Here is a 13,189-nt window from a genome sequence, read left to right as displayed (position 1 = left end):
GGAGAGAAAATTTATATGTACTTTTTTATTTCACAATATAGCCAGATTTTGGAAACTCGCCCACTCTTGCCTTCTGTTTTGCTTAAAACATTAGTCTACAAAGCATCAAAAAGCATCTTAAACTAAATTAATGTCTGCATGTCATTGTTTATAAATGTGCAGGCACTTGCCTGGAGGCAAAAGAACCCATAATGCTGCTACCATTTACTGTTATTTATATTTAGCTTTTTCTTTTTTAGTGAGGGTTTTCCTATAGCATTTTTTTGTTTCAGGTTTTAGTTCGGCCTGCCCTTGGTCCTGTATGTAGTACTATTTTCACCCTAGCAGCTCTGTACGCCGGCCAAAGAAGGTCAGCTGAGAACAAGGGGTTGGAGCATCTCCCAGGGCCTGGCTGGGCTGTATTACTAGCACTTCTGTGGACAAATATGCAAAGTTTAATGAAGTCAGTGGAAAGACTCCCGCTGGCTTTCGTTAGCTTTGGATCCGGCTATAAATTAGGAAGGTTTGATTTTCGTTCCATTACTTGTCCGTAATATTTTTTCCCTGTGTTAACCACATAGCTCCTCTTTAAACAGTGGCAGAACTGCTCTTTTCAGTCAAATGGTCAGTTTGTCAGTAAGTTACACTGTAATATGACCAGATAGGGATCCTAAGATTGCTGCTAACTGGAGAGGAGGAAAAAAGAGGCCCTTTCCAGTTTTGTGGACAAAGTCATTGACTTCAAGGGAATCGTACAGTATCCTATTATGCTTTGTATTCAGCGTGTGGTAAAATACCATTCTGAAGTGGGGGAGCAGCTGTTATCCTGCCTTTCCAGAAGGACAAAGTAAAGACAAATCACAGTCCTAGGAAAAACTAGGGAAGTGATAGAAAAACTTGTCTAAGGTGACTCAATAATTTAACAAGGGCAGAAGCAGTATTAATGCAGGAATTCCTAGCTTCTGTGTCCCATTCCTTGCTCCCTCTGTGTGTATGACATATGACATATACATACTGTATCACAGAAGAAAGCACATAGGAAGTGCACAGTAAATCAGGATTTTGTCAGTTTAACAAGGGTAAGTTTAAAGAAATATTTGTTCTTGGAGTCAAAAGCATAGGCCTTGAGAACAAAACGACAGCTATCAAGGCAGTTTATTTCGAAGTTTAAAAGTGATTACTGTCCCCACACATTCATCTGAGTAAGACAAGGATGTAAAGAAATAGTATTAAGTAATTAAAGTTTTTTTTTTAAAAAGAAATACAATTTTCCATTAAAAAACCCTGGTCTTGTACAACAGACAACATCTATGCAGTCATGTATCAATAAAATTTGCTTTTTGAGTAACGACTTTCCCTCAGAACATTTTCTATTTATAAACCCCCTTAAGCCTTTTGCAGTGTTTCCTGTCCAGACATACCACTTAATCACCAGAAAATGATTCAGCGAATCAGTACAGGCACTTCCCAAACACAGGATTCAAAACTAGTGAGAAAATTATGAGCATGCTCAAAACTTGACTGATGAGTCAAAATACTGTTTAAACTGATTCTTTTTTCCTAGATAAGAAATATGTTAGAAATGGTTCACCTTGTCATTGGAAGTACTTGGACACTTGTTCAGCAAGAATAAGAATATTTTGCTCATTCATTCACTCTGAAATGCTTTCTATTTCTGTAATTACTTGACCACAATATTATATTTCAAAAGCAAACAAACAGGCTTATGACCAAGATTTGGAACATGGTTAACTCTCCTGCTGCTCTTCTTTGGTCTGGGGTGGGCATTGTTATGAAGAAATGTTTGATCTTTTTAGCTTGCATAAGTAACTATCTTGGAAACACAAAGACATAACTGGCTAAAATTGTCATTTTGAACTTACTTATTTACTAACTTATTGCTAATTTTTCAGCTCTAGAATGTCAGAGATCTTGTTACATTTTCTATGCACAAAAATGAATGTTGTTTAATATTCATCCATAAACATCATCCAGCATATTCATCTGCAAAAAAACTTAGAGATGGAACTGGAATACAGAGCACAAGCAATCTCAATTCTCTTTTCAAGAAAAAACTAAGAATGGAGTTTCGTCCTAAAACATTAACTTGCGCATAACTATCTGCATGATTCATCATGGAAATAACCACAGAATTTCTTCACACTCCACAGTAAAAGAAGAGCAGTAGAACTGTTTCCTTTTGTCCAGATGTAAAAGCACCAAATTTTTGGCATTTCAACCATTTAGCTTAAAGACAGCCCCACCTGCATGTGTTGTCCTAATCTGTATGCACCAGCAAACCCTAAAACTATTCCTGACCCTTTGGAATCTCCTGAGGGACACAATCTACAAATAAATCTCAGACCTGCAACACCTCAGTAGTACCATAGAAACAATAGAATTTGCATTACAAAGGACAGTTTTTTATTTTGAGGACTCTTGAGCCTCACCCTGTTTTGCGGCTGTGGATGTTGTAGCTTAAGGAAATAACTTGCTCACAGTGCAAGCCAACAGCCAGGCTGAGAATGGAATTACATATAGTCCCAGCTTTCACCCTCATAGTCTATCCATCAAACACTTACCTCCATTATTTTCCATGGCAGGTAGGGAGAAGGAAGCTATGGAGATTACACCCAAGAAACATCATTTACTCAAAATCTGTCTTTTAAATAACAGCTTCTTTTCTGTTATTGTTTCAGGTACTTTGCAAATCTGAGGCAGGAAAGAATAATCACTTACAGTTTATGAGACCGTGGTCTATTAAGCAGAAGAATACACATGATCCACAGCAAGGAAATTATCCTCATTTGATATTTATTTCAATTTTTTTTCAGAGAGAATAACCAGTCTTTCTCTAATCCCACCGGTTTCTTTCAAGCAGACTTTTAAAACAGGTTGGAAATGACAGAGGAACATGTTAAATATCTACACGCAAGAGAGGGCTTTTGAAATGAAACCTGTTTCATATTAACTAAGCTAACTTCATATTGAGAGTCTTAATATGCCATTTATGGGTATATGCATGGCATGGCAATATATGCCCCCACCCTGAACTGACCTGATTCCATGCCAAAAGTGGTTGGAAAAATAAGAATGCCGTATCATCTGACAGACAATGTCATTCTGATAAAGGTCTGAGGTCACATTCCAATGCTATCATTGCTGGCCTTTCATCTGCAGAAGCTGTTCTCTCACTTTCACAGCCAGCAGTACAGCCAAGTGATTCAAAAGCAGCTGAAAAACAAAGAAGGATAACTACCATAGAAATATCAGGGGAAAAAAATCAAAATACTAGAATGTTTTCAGCTGCAAATGCAGCTTCAAATTTGTTAACATCTATTTCTACTGCAAGTATTGTTCAAAGTATCTACCTTTCTACATCACTAGAGGCTTACTGTGGGTTCAGTATGGAAAACTGACAGAAGGTGTGAACAATGAACTAGCACTTAAAAAGCTTTGTGTATCTCAGTATCTGCAAAATGCCATGATTTCTCCCATCTCTGAATGGCATTTCAGGTTCCACATTTCTCTGCCTCTAATATTAAGTGATGTTATTATGGTAATAATGAAGCTGCTTGTCAACACTGCAAAATCTAGACATGCTTTGCTAAATATTTGCTGCTGCTCAGGAAAAAAATTAAGTTTCTTAGGTAAGATATACCTACCTTCCCTCTTTTCTGAGCTAAAGTTCTTTCAACTGGTCCTATATGGGACAAGGTAGCCTCGACTTCTCCTGAAAAATAACATTTTTATAGCTTTACATTACGCATATATTTCCTGGGAGAAGAAAGAGAGGTGGGTCTGCAATGTCATCACAAGTTTTCCCGCTGATCCAGGGAAAGTACATGTGACCCTCACCCTATAGCTGCAAGAAATTTTGATTTAAAATTTTGTTTTAAAATAGATTTGAACAACTGCCTAAGTCTGAATGCTTGGGCCTGTGTTCTGCAACAGAGGGGGGAAAGGGAAAGAAGCAGGAAAGAAGAGGGAAAGAGGGAAGAAACTGGATTAAAAAGAAAACTTCCCAAGTAAACATACGTGAAATAATTAAACAGAGACCTTGGCAAACTCCATCTCCTTTAAAGTTATTAGGAAATTAGGATTTGAAAATGCATGCAAGTCAGCCAAAGTATAATTAAACAGTTCAACAGTGTACCTTTTATTTAACAAAATGTCGTGCAAATGCCTTTTTTAGATTAGATGGAGCAAAATGAGATGTATACAGTACAGAACAAAAAGTAAACTAATACCGGGCACCAGTGTTAGTTCCAAGGCCCCTGTTTGTATTGTGTTCTTAAACAACTCCTTCACCCTCTTCAGTGGAGAGTAACTAGCTTGGTTTCTCCTTTCCACCTTCCCCCGTACTCTGATATGGTAAGTTCAGAAGGGGATGCAAAGAGCAAACCAGCTAGAGTTCAGCTTGGTCACATGCCATCCATAGGTAATTCAGCGTACCTTTTCAGGGAGGTCACAAAAGAAAATTTCATCAAGACGGAGTAACTTATCAGTCAGCACCAATATCACAGACTCAGAGACTGTCAGGTAGTAAATTGGGAAACCTATCACCATGGGCTGCTGATTTACTCAGGAGGGAGAGAAGACTCCCCAAAGTGACAAATCAAATTAAAGCGTCTTCCCTAACTTGGCCCTGAAAAAGTCTTGCTAGCCCCAGAGGGAACTCCGTCTCTTAACCTGAAGGGATGCAGCACAAGCACATTCTTGCACATATAAAAAGTTCACAAGCCTAACACCCATTTAGCTTCATCCCACTTCCACTGACTTCAGTGGTGCCGGATCAGATCTGCATCTGGGTAATAAGAAAGTAACTTAATTTCTTACAACAAATTATAACTATATTCTTCAGTGCTCTTTCAGGAAGTGCTTACGTATGACAAAAAGGTAAGGCTGTAGATAGCATAGGTTAAGTGATTTCTAAACTCAGTTACATCCTGTTGGCTAGGAGTTACTACTCCCCCAGATGCAGCACCTCATCTGACAATAATGCCATTGTCATGCAAAGTAAATGGATAATCTTAAGTCATGCTTTTTACCAAAACTGAACATTAAAGCACTCAAAGTACTGGCTTATTTTAAAACCATTCACTGCTTTTGCTGGTTCTGATAAACTCTGTGAATTTTATTTGTATGTGGAAATAGAAGGTAACAGGAATGGAGTCATGTCTTCTACTGTTTCAACATATGTTGAATATACCCTTGATAGCAGAGGTTATTAATAATCAGAAGGAAAATAGGATTCAAATGAAGATATATATATATAGATTAAGACCTGAGAAACTTTATCATCATTTAACTTGACTTCCTATCTAACACAGACTGTTGATTTTCAACCATATACTTTCTGCTTGCATTATAGTACCCATTTTAGAAATATTTTAGTCTTTACTAAAAAGGCTCAAGTATTAAGGAAGCTTCTACATACCAAGGAAGATTGCACCAAGAACTAGCTTGCCTCAGAATAAAAAACCTGCTGCTGCAGGTTATTTGTGGCTTGAATGTATCTGGTTTCTGCTTCCAAACTTAGGGTTTCTTCTGCTTGATTATAGAACTGATAGTCACCTTTCCTTTACTTGTGGGCTGTGATAAATGCTAACTCTTGGATTAAACAAATAAATTAGCCTTTGTTAGACTCTTTCTCCATAAGCACTGGTTGTTAATATTCAAACACATATTATTCAAGTGATCATGCCTTACCAAATTATTCAGGTCAGGCTTTATAAGTAAGTGACTTAGAGTCATCAGCAATTTCTGTGTTGACTCTGATAAAAACATGGCATTTCACCAGAGCAAGAACAAATTCTTGGGAGTAACAGAAATAATTCAAACTAACTAATCTTATAATGACTTTTTCAGCCTATCAGTTAACTAGCTATTTAATATTGCATTTCTCTCTTTCTTGTATTTTAAATCAGAATGTCCAATGTCCTTAGGATGACTGACTCGTATATTAGATCAACATAGGTATGTTTATTAGCCACACTTATAAAATGCACATTACATGTCCATTGTCAAGCTCTATCACCCTCTAAAACTACATCAACTGGTATTAATTATGTTACCATCAATTATTTGTTTTCTTATTGCAACCCATCTCAGTTTTTGTCTGATTTTGCCTCTAACAGTCTTAGAGTAACTACTCTGAAGTTCATGATCCATACGTTTTCCCAGTTTAAATACTGGTACATCATCTGTTTTTAGTCCATTGTATCCTACAATTTGGTAAAAATGCTACCTGATCAAAAACTTCTTTAACCATCCCAGCTATATCCTGTGAGTTATTGGACTACAATCAAAGCTGTAAATATATCTTTGTATATACAACAAATTAAAAGTAGGAATCAAGAGGGACGCATCATCACACAATGCAAAGAATCAATAACAGAATAACGTGACTTGAAAGTTTAAGAGATTATAAAGTTCTGGTCTCAATATATTGACTCTAACAAAACCTTTTAATAGCAGTTTGGCAGGAATCACAGTAACCCAGCCCACAGTAAATAAAGGTGTGGGCAAGCTTCAAAACATCTCAGGTGGTAACAGGGTCAAAGCCTAGCACTCTTCTACAAATGGTAAAAAGAAAATGTTCAAATGCTTGAAATACTGTTCTCGAATGGGAAGATTAAAAAATAACACAACAGCCTGAATCTGAAAGAATACAGTAGCTGAAAAGTAATTCCTTATAAAGAAAAAAATAAAATCAGTAAATTCAGTAAGTGGTTATATTTAGAAGGCCTTAGTGCCGACTTTTTTTCTGGTAATGAACTGTTGCCAACCCTCACTCTAAAGATAAATCATATCAAAGAGGCAGCTTTTTGGTCATGAGAAACAAGCACAAAGATGGCCAAGACTTAGCAGAAAAAGACAGTGAAAGGCCGCACTGGATCACACATAGTAGACACTATGCAAGGGATCAAAACCTGATATTGTGGATTTCTATGGCAGAGTTAGATCAATCAGAAGAAACAATTTCATTCATGGAGTTGCCACCCTTGACTCTCGGATAGTAAATCCAGGTTAATACTGTCCCTAAGTCCATTCACCCTAGAACAAACAAATACGACCCTAAAACAAAATCAGGGCAAAATTGGAACACAAAGCATGACATATAACGTTTGACTTTGAAAAGTTGCAGCAATATTTTGTCTTTTATGAAGAATTTAAATCTTCCAGTATCTTGCAGTTAATATTCTGAAAGCTTTTTCTGAGTCAAACTGTGTTCTTGTCCTATTGACAGATTTTGTTTCTATACTTTCTCATACAGAGTGATTGAGTGGATTAGAAGTCACCGCAGTTATTCACAAGGGAGAAGATTATTCATCTGAGTAGGTATTCTTCTTGTCCCAAACACTGCTGACCAATGTGCCAGAATGGGTATTGCACATTGAACAAAATCCAGCTTGTGAAGAAAGCCATTTGTAAAATAAACAAACCAAACAGCTGTGATTACGTGCATGACATGACAGAATTTTTTCTCTATGAAGCAACAGAACAGACCTGTGTCAGCTGGAGATCCTAAATTTAAACCAAGCAGCATCAGGTTTCAGATATGCACCAAACCCACCCATATCTCAATATTTATTGGGACTTTTGGATCTGAAGATGCATTTGCAAGGAAGAAAGATGCTTATGGAGAACAGATGTACTTAGTTTTAATCCCAGTTCTTGTCTGGGTAAACTTGGCTTCTCCTCTCATCTTCAACAGGATGTGAAAGTATTAGAAATGTTTCTTCTGTGTGAGGAAGACCTTACTCATGTGATTACTGGGTTAAGAGGTACAGATTAATGATTGTAAAGTGCTTTGAAATCCTGAGATGAAAGGTATTATGCAAGAATGATGATTTTATACCATTTAATATCAGTTTGTTCATGATGATGTCACGTAATGAGAAAGGAAGTATTTATTCTTAAGCTAGACACTCAGATCTGCCAAGGGAACTTGTATGCTGGCTGCTTCAAATTTTCCATGTTCATGTGGCATAGCTACATCACAGACCTTCACCTTCTTCACCACAAAATAGAACTGATAATACTTGGGGGTTTTTTCCCCCTAGCATTCTTAAGCAAAACTAATGCATGTTTGTGATGGGTGCAAAGCTGCTTGGATGGAATGGCCATATAACACATAACAGGACTATCATTATATCAAACAAGACAACATAATTTCTGTAGTCCTGAGATAAATTGCAAACCACGTGAGGAAAAAGTAATACCTTCTTTTTTTTTTTTTTTTTGTACATAAAGTCTTCCAGTCTAGCACATTGCCTGCTATTACCAGGCCTCCAGCCTTTCTGGTTCATTAGCAGATTTCTCACACCCAGAAAAAGGACTCAGAACAGAAATTATTCTTTTTTTGCCTAGTCTTCAATCACCTGGTTCACATTTCAGCAATACTCCACAGACATTCAGGGCACCCCTCTCCCATTCTAGGTCATCCAATATCTCCCTGGTGAAAGGAAAAAAGTGTCAAATCTCTCCCTGTATCATTTCCCCAGTCCTGCTTGCCACACCTGTGAAATAAAGAGAAGTTTTTCCTGACACAGGGAAGACAGAGAAATAAAATGAAAGGATACAAATGGATGGAGGAAAAGAGACGATCTCGGAATATTTCTGTACCAGCAGTGGGAAAAGGGTTCTAATGTTTTCTTCCTTTATTTTTTACAAAAGCCTAACATATACAAGCTGCTGAAGTGCTATAAAGTGCAATTCTACTTCTGCAGTGCTGCCCTCTCTGAAGAAGGGCTTGGTCTCCTGCAGAGCTCTGGGCATGGCAGAGTCACTGGGACAGGGCCACGGCAGCCTGCCTAACGCCTCCGCGTGCTGCAGCAGGTAACCCACTCCTCTCGGACAGACACTAGCAAAAACTTTACGTTTCTCTGTGACATAGCCTCACACATTACATAAGTAAATACATCTCTCTGTGTATAGCCACACAGAGGAAATATTTACACTGCTAAGCGTTTGGATTATGAAAGCATAAATAAAGTGAAGGCTACTGGAGCCACTGTAAACCATCAGAGTTACGCTAGCCTAAGTATAGTGAGATACACTATATAATGTGCACTGTTTTATCACATGCTCTGAATGTGTCAATACTAGAATACTGAACTGTGCTTTTAGGAAAACTGTATCTTCAGTAAGCACTGGCAGCATCTTAATCCCTTTAGTATGGCTCTGATACACTGATCACCAAAATCTAGGGCAGGCCTCTGAAGTAGTTGGATCAGGCTCTAATACTCCTTTAGATCATAATCCTGCAAAGATTTAACATTTACAAATAACTTTATCATGTGAGTAGTTAAATGGGATGTTGGAGGATCAGGGTCAGAACTGGAACATTCAACAAATTCCAGCTTTGGTTATATCTATCAAGAATACAACAGAAACAAGAAAAAAGTTAGAGTGGCTTCTGATAGAACCTGATTCTTAGGAATACGCAGCATTTGAGGACTTATGTATCAGTTTAAAGTCACCCACAACTATTCAGTCCTATCAGCTTCAAAGGATTTTAATCAGCATGCAAAGCTAAGCACATCTGCAGAAGATAAGGACCCGGGCTGTAGCAGTCTTTCTTCTGACACAAATATTCTGCACTCTGCTCTGACCCAATGCCTATTTTAGTGTTTTTCCCCCTCTGTTTCTAAGCCTCCTTTTTTTTTTTTTAACCTTCATCCTCCAAACCATCAAGCAGGATACCTACCTGGATACCTCAGAGTGCAAATGCTGTAAGGCTTTTACCTGTAACAACAACCAAGACAAGGCTAGAAATAGGAGAACTGAAAGAGAGAAGCTACTCTTTAATTCAAAGGCTAAGCAATGAGTGTTTATGGCCCTCAGCTGAGCTAGGCTACCTTGCCCTTGTCACCTCAAAAATTTTGGCTGTGGATTTGGCCTCTTACCTTTTGTGTAAAGCACTGGAATTTTAATTTGAGGGAAAATAGTTGCATTTCTTGAACGCGCTTTGTATGGTTTTGCAGAAGAGAGAAGAAACTGAGCAGAAAAAGAGGTATCCAAACAAAATACCTTCTAAAACATCAGGCAGACTATAGATGTGTCAGGTGAGAAGTATTTTCTCAGTCTCTTAGGTTTGCTATTGGATAATTTAAAAAGATTACCTAATTCTGCATGAGCGTTTCTGCCTGGGGATCTGCTATAGCCCTGTTGTGTTTAGTTTGGCATTTGTCATTAGAAAGCTTCTGCTCTGTTGCTTACACATCTTCTCTTACAGAGATAAAATCATATAATATTTTAGGAATAAACACTCTTAGAAAAATGAAAAGTGTTCTGGAAATAAAAGAGGAGGAAAACAACTACTTGGACCTGGAATCTGGTTTACTCAATTTATACATGAAGAATGAATGCCAGTTATTGCATATATTTTTTTACTTTTACATTATGAAGAAAGTAAGACCAGAAAAAAACCCAACAGTCATTACTGCTGGTTTTGTAGATCAGTGTACAGTTAAGATTCAGATACTGTTGGAAGAAAAACTGGGCAAGACCAGAGTATAAATGGTAAATTCAGAAATTCCTGCCTATCTGAAAATTATGTATAAGTGTTCAAATACTTAACAGTGCAAGTTTTACATGTATAAAGGAACAATCCTTAGCATGTTACCAAGAATCTAATTCTGTGCAGAATCTGTCCTTTATTTATAAAATAAATCCATCTATTTTATAAATCGCATGTAAAAAATACTTTCACTGGTGATTGATAGAAACATTTGGTATGAACGCTTCTTTAGAAGTTATCACTTCCTATTATCCTTTATAGTTAATTTCTAATAGTTGCATAATGGGTTGGCTCTTTTTTTACAGACTGCAGTGATATGATGCCTGTAAAACTGAGGTTATGAAATGCAAACTATTTTACAACAGCATGTCCCTGCTATCGGAGAGTAGCTTCCACAGCAAATTCACAGCTAAATATGTCTTCTGTGCTTGTATATTGATTTCACTCCTGATAAACAAATAAAAGTTCCCCTCTATCATTACAGGATGTCTGCTGCAAAATTCAAGGTTTTGAACAAATCTTCACTTGAAAGTAATTTATTAAAAGCATTAATCTTAAGGTCTTGAAAAGCTACAAGTCAGAAATACAGTAGCAGTGGCTAAATCCAGAAAATTCCATAATATAATAAAAGAATTGTAATTTCTAAATGACATTGTTAGAGTTCATCAAGATCCCATATATGCTTAAATCCTTGCAGAATGAAGGCCTATAGTAGTCTTTTTCCAATATTTTAAACAAGTTTCTAAAATTTAGTTTAGCGTAAAAATTCAAGGTAATAATTAAAGTATTTTTCTATACTTTCTGACTGAAGAGTCAAAGGAGATGCTACCATTATTTACTACAGAAAACACTGTGTTAATTAGATTAGGACATGAAATTTGAACACTAATTTATTTGTTTAAAATAAAAGTGACAGGGTACAAAAACAGCTTGCTGCTTCCAAACCACAAAACAGCCTGGTAAGAAAAAAACCCCATCCAAACAAAACCCTGAAAGTTGAGGTTTTTTTACAATTCTATATCTAATAACAAGTTTTATCCTAGAAAAGTTTTATAAATCCCATTTTTTTCTAGTCATTCCTTAAAATACAATGTTCAGTGTAGGGGTTTCCCAGGAACTAAAGGCCACATCCATTAAGTAGCTTAGATATTCCTGGTTTAGAAAAACTCAAAAGCATGAGATCACCTGACCAGCCCATAAAAATAGATTTCATTTTTATAGTTACTGGCTAAATTACTAGTCACATTTCTAGGTGTGTTGAAAACTACCATGTACCTAAGACAGCACAGCCAGTAAGTGTGACTAAATAGTAATTAAATTCCTAATCCAAAATTCTCCAGCACAGAAGTCCTGTCCTGTTGCTTATCTGCTAATAAACAACAAACAACTGTGTATGAAATATCACCAGTGCCAAGCATTCAAAAGTCATGGTTCAGCCCCCCCCCAATCAGGAGTTTTTTCACAGTAAATATGCTTTTAATTTGCTTTTCACATACAACTGAGCAGGTTATTAAGTCCCTTTCTGCAACCACAAAAGCTTGATATGTGAGCTATTTTCATGTTTATTTTAAGGAAAAAAAATCCAGAAGTTGGAGCTCAACAAAAACCACCAAAAATCATGACACTCGTGATATTGTGAAATCTAGTGATGAGACATATGGAAAAATGAAGTGACACATGACATTTAAAAAGCTGCTTATTTAGTTTTGTCATGGCATGTCAAGTAGACCTATGCAACAATTGTAGCATGCATGATAAAAGGGCTCTTTTATCAAAAGGAATTAAGGTAAGACAGGCAGGCCAAAAAACAGAGTCCAGGGAGATCAAAAGGAAAAAAAAACAATTTGCTTGCCTTCAGGAAAGGGAAAACGTCATTTAACTAAACACCCAGGAGAAAAGGCAGCATGTACGTCACTTGACCAATTCCATTGATAGTACAATTTATCCTCTTGATTTCATCAAATATTAAATGGCTGTACATACACATAAGGATAATCACCTACATTCTGTTCTTAGTTGTAGTCATGCAACACAGGCATGAGCAACTAGAGTTTAACCAGTGATTGCTTTTTTACCTCTCTGCATTCAAACATGTTCATTGTTTATGTGGATGTAAAAGATGGCAGTATTTGTCCCATATTTCGTCCGTTGCTGCATCTCAAGCCATTCTTGTAAGGTGGATTCAAGGTACTGTGGAGACAAGAACAACTGATACCATGGGGATTTTAAATGGGCTCCCCAATTCCCTGAAGAAGTGCTGTAAATGTAAGCTGTAACTGCTCAGCCAGTACGAACAGGCTGTAGTCCAGCCCCGTCCCTACACGTTGCCTCCATTCACTACAGCAGGATTTCACAAGAGCAACTGGGGGCAGAGCGCAGCCGTTGTGCTTCAAAACATCTGCAGAATGTTTGGATATAATTCTTTGAAGAGGATTTAATTTTCTTAATGAGTCTGAGTAAATCATTAGCCTCCACAGTGGCACCGGGAATACTTCAGGAGATTTCATGAGGTATACTTTAGCAGAGCAAAACAACACAGAGTCATACTTCTTGGACACAAGGTCTCAGAACGGAGTGAGCTGTTCCTCTAATATTTCTACTGCACAATGTATTTTTCAAATAGTGAACAAACCAATCACACTGATTGGTTTTACTGTACCAGAAACTATATGTAAAATTTTT

At 37.1% G+C, this 13,189-nt stretch overlaps 1 long non-coding RNA gene across 1 annotated transcript; it reads right to left on the bottom strand.

Annotated features, from left to right (window-relative positions):
- Positions 1 to 2,879: 2,879 nt before the first annotated feature.
- Positions 2,880 to 12,880, bottom strand: LOC138689291 (uncharacterized). Its single transcript, XR_011328165.1, has 3 exons — positions 12,583 to 12,880; positions 3,645 to 3,712; positions 2,880 to 3,213 (listed from the first exon to the last, which is right to left on the bottom strand). It is a non-coding gene; the product is annotated as an uncharacterized lncRNA (long non-coding RNA).
- Positions 12,881 to 13,189: the final 309 nt, after the last annotated feature.

Source organism: Haliaeetus albicilla, chromosome 16 (genome assembly GCF_947461875.1).
Source record: "Haliaeetus albicilla chromosome 16, bHalAlb1.1, whole genome shotgun sequence".
Lineage (NCBI taxonomy): Eukaryota > Metazoa > Chordata > Aves > Accipitriformes > Accipitridae > Haliaeetus > Haliaeetus albicilla.
This window is presented reverse-complemented; position numbering and strand designations above follow the sequence as displayed.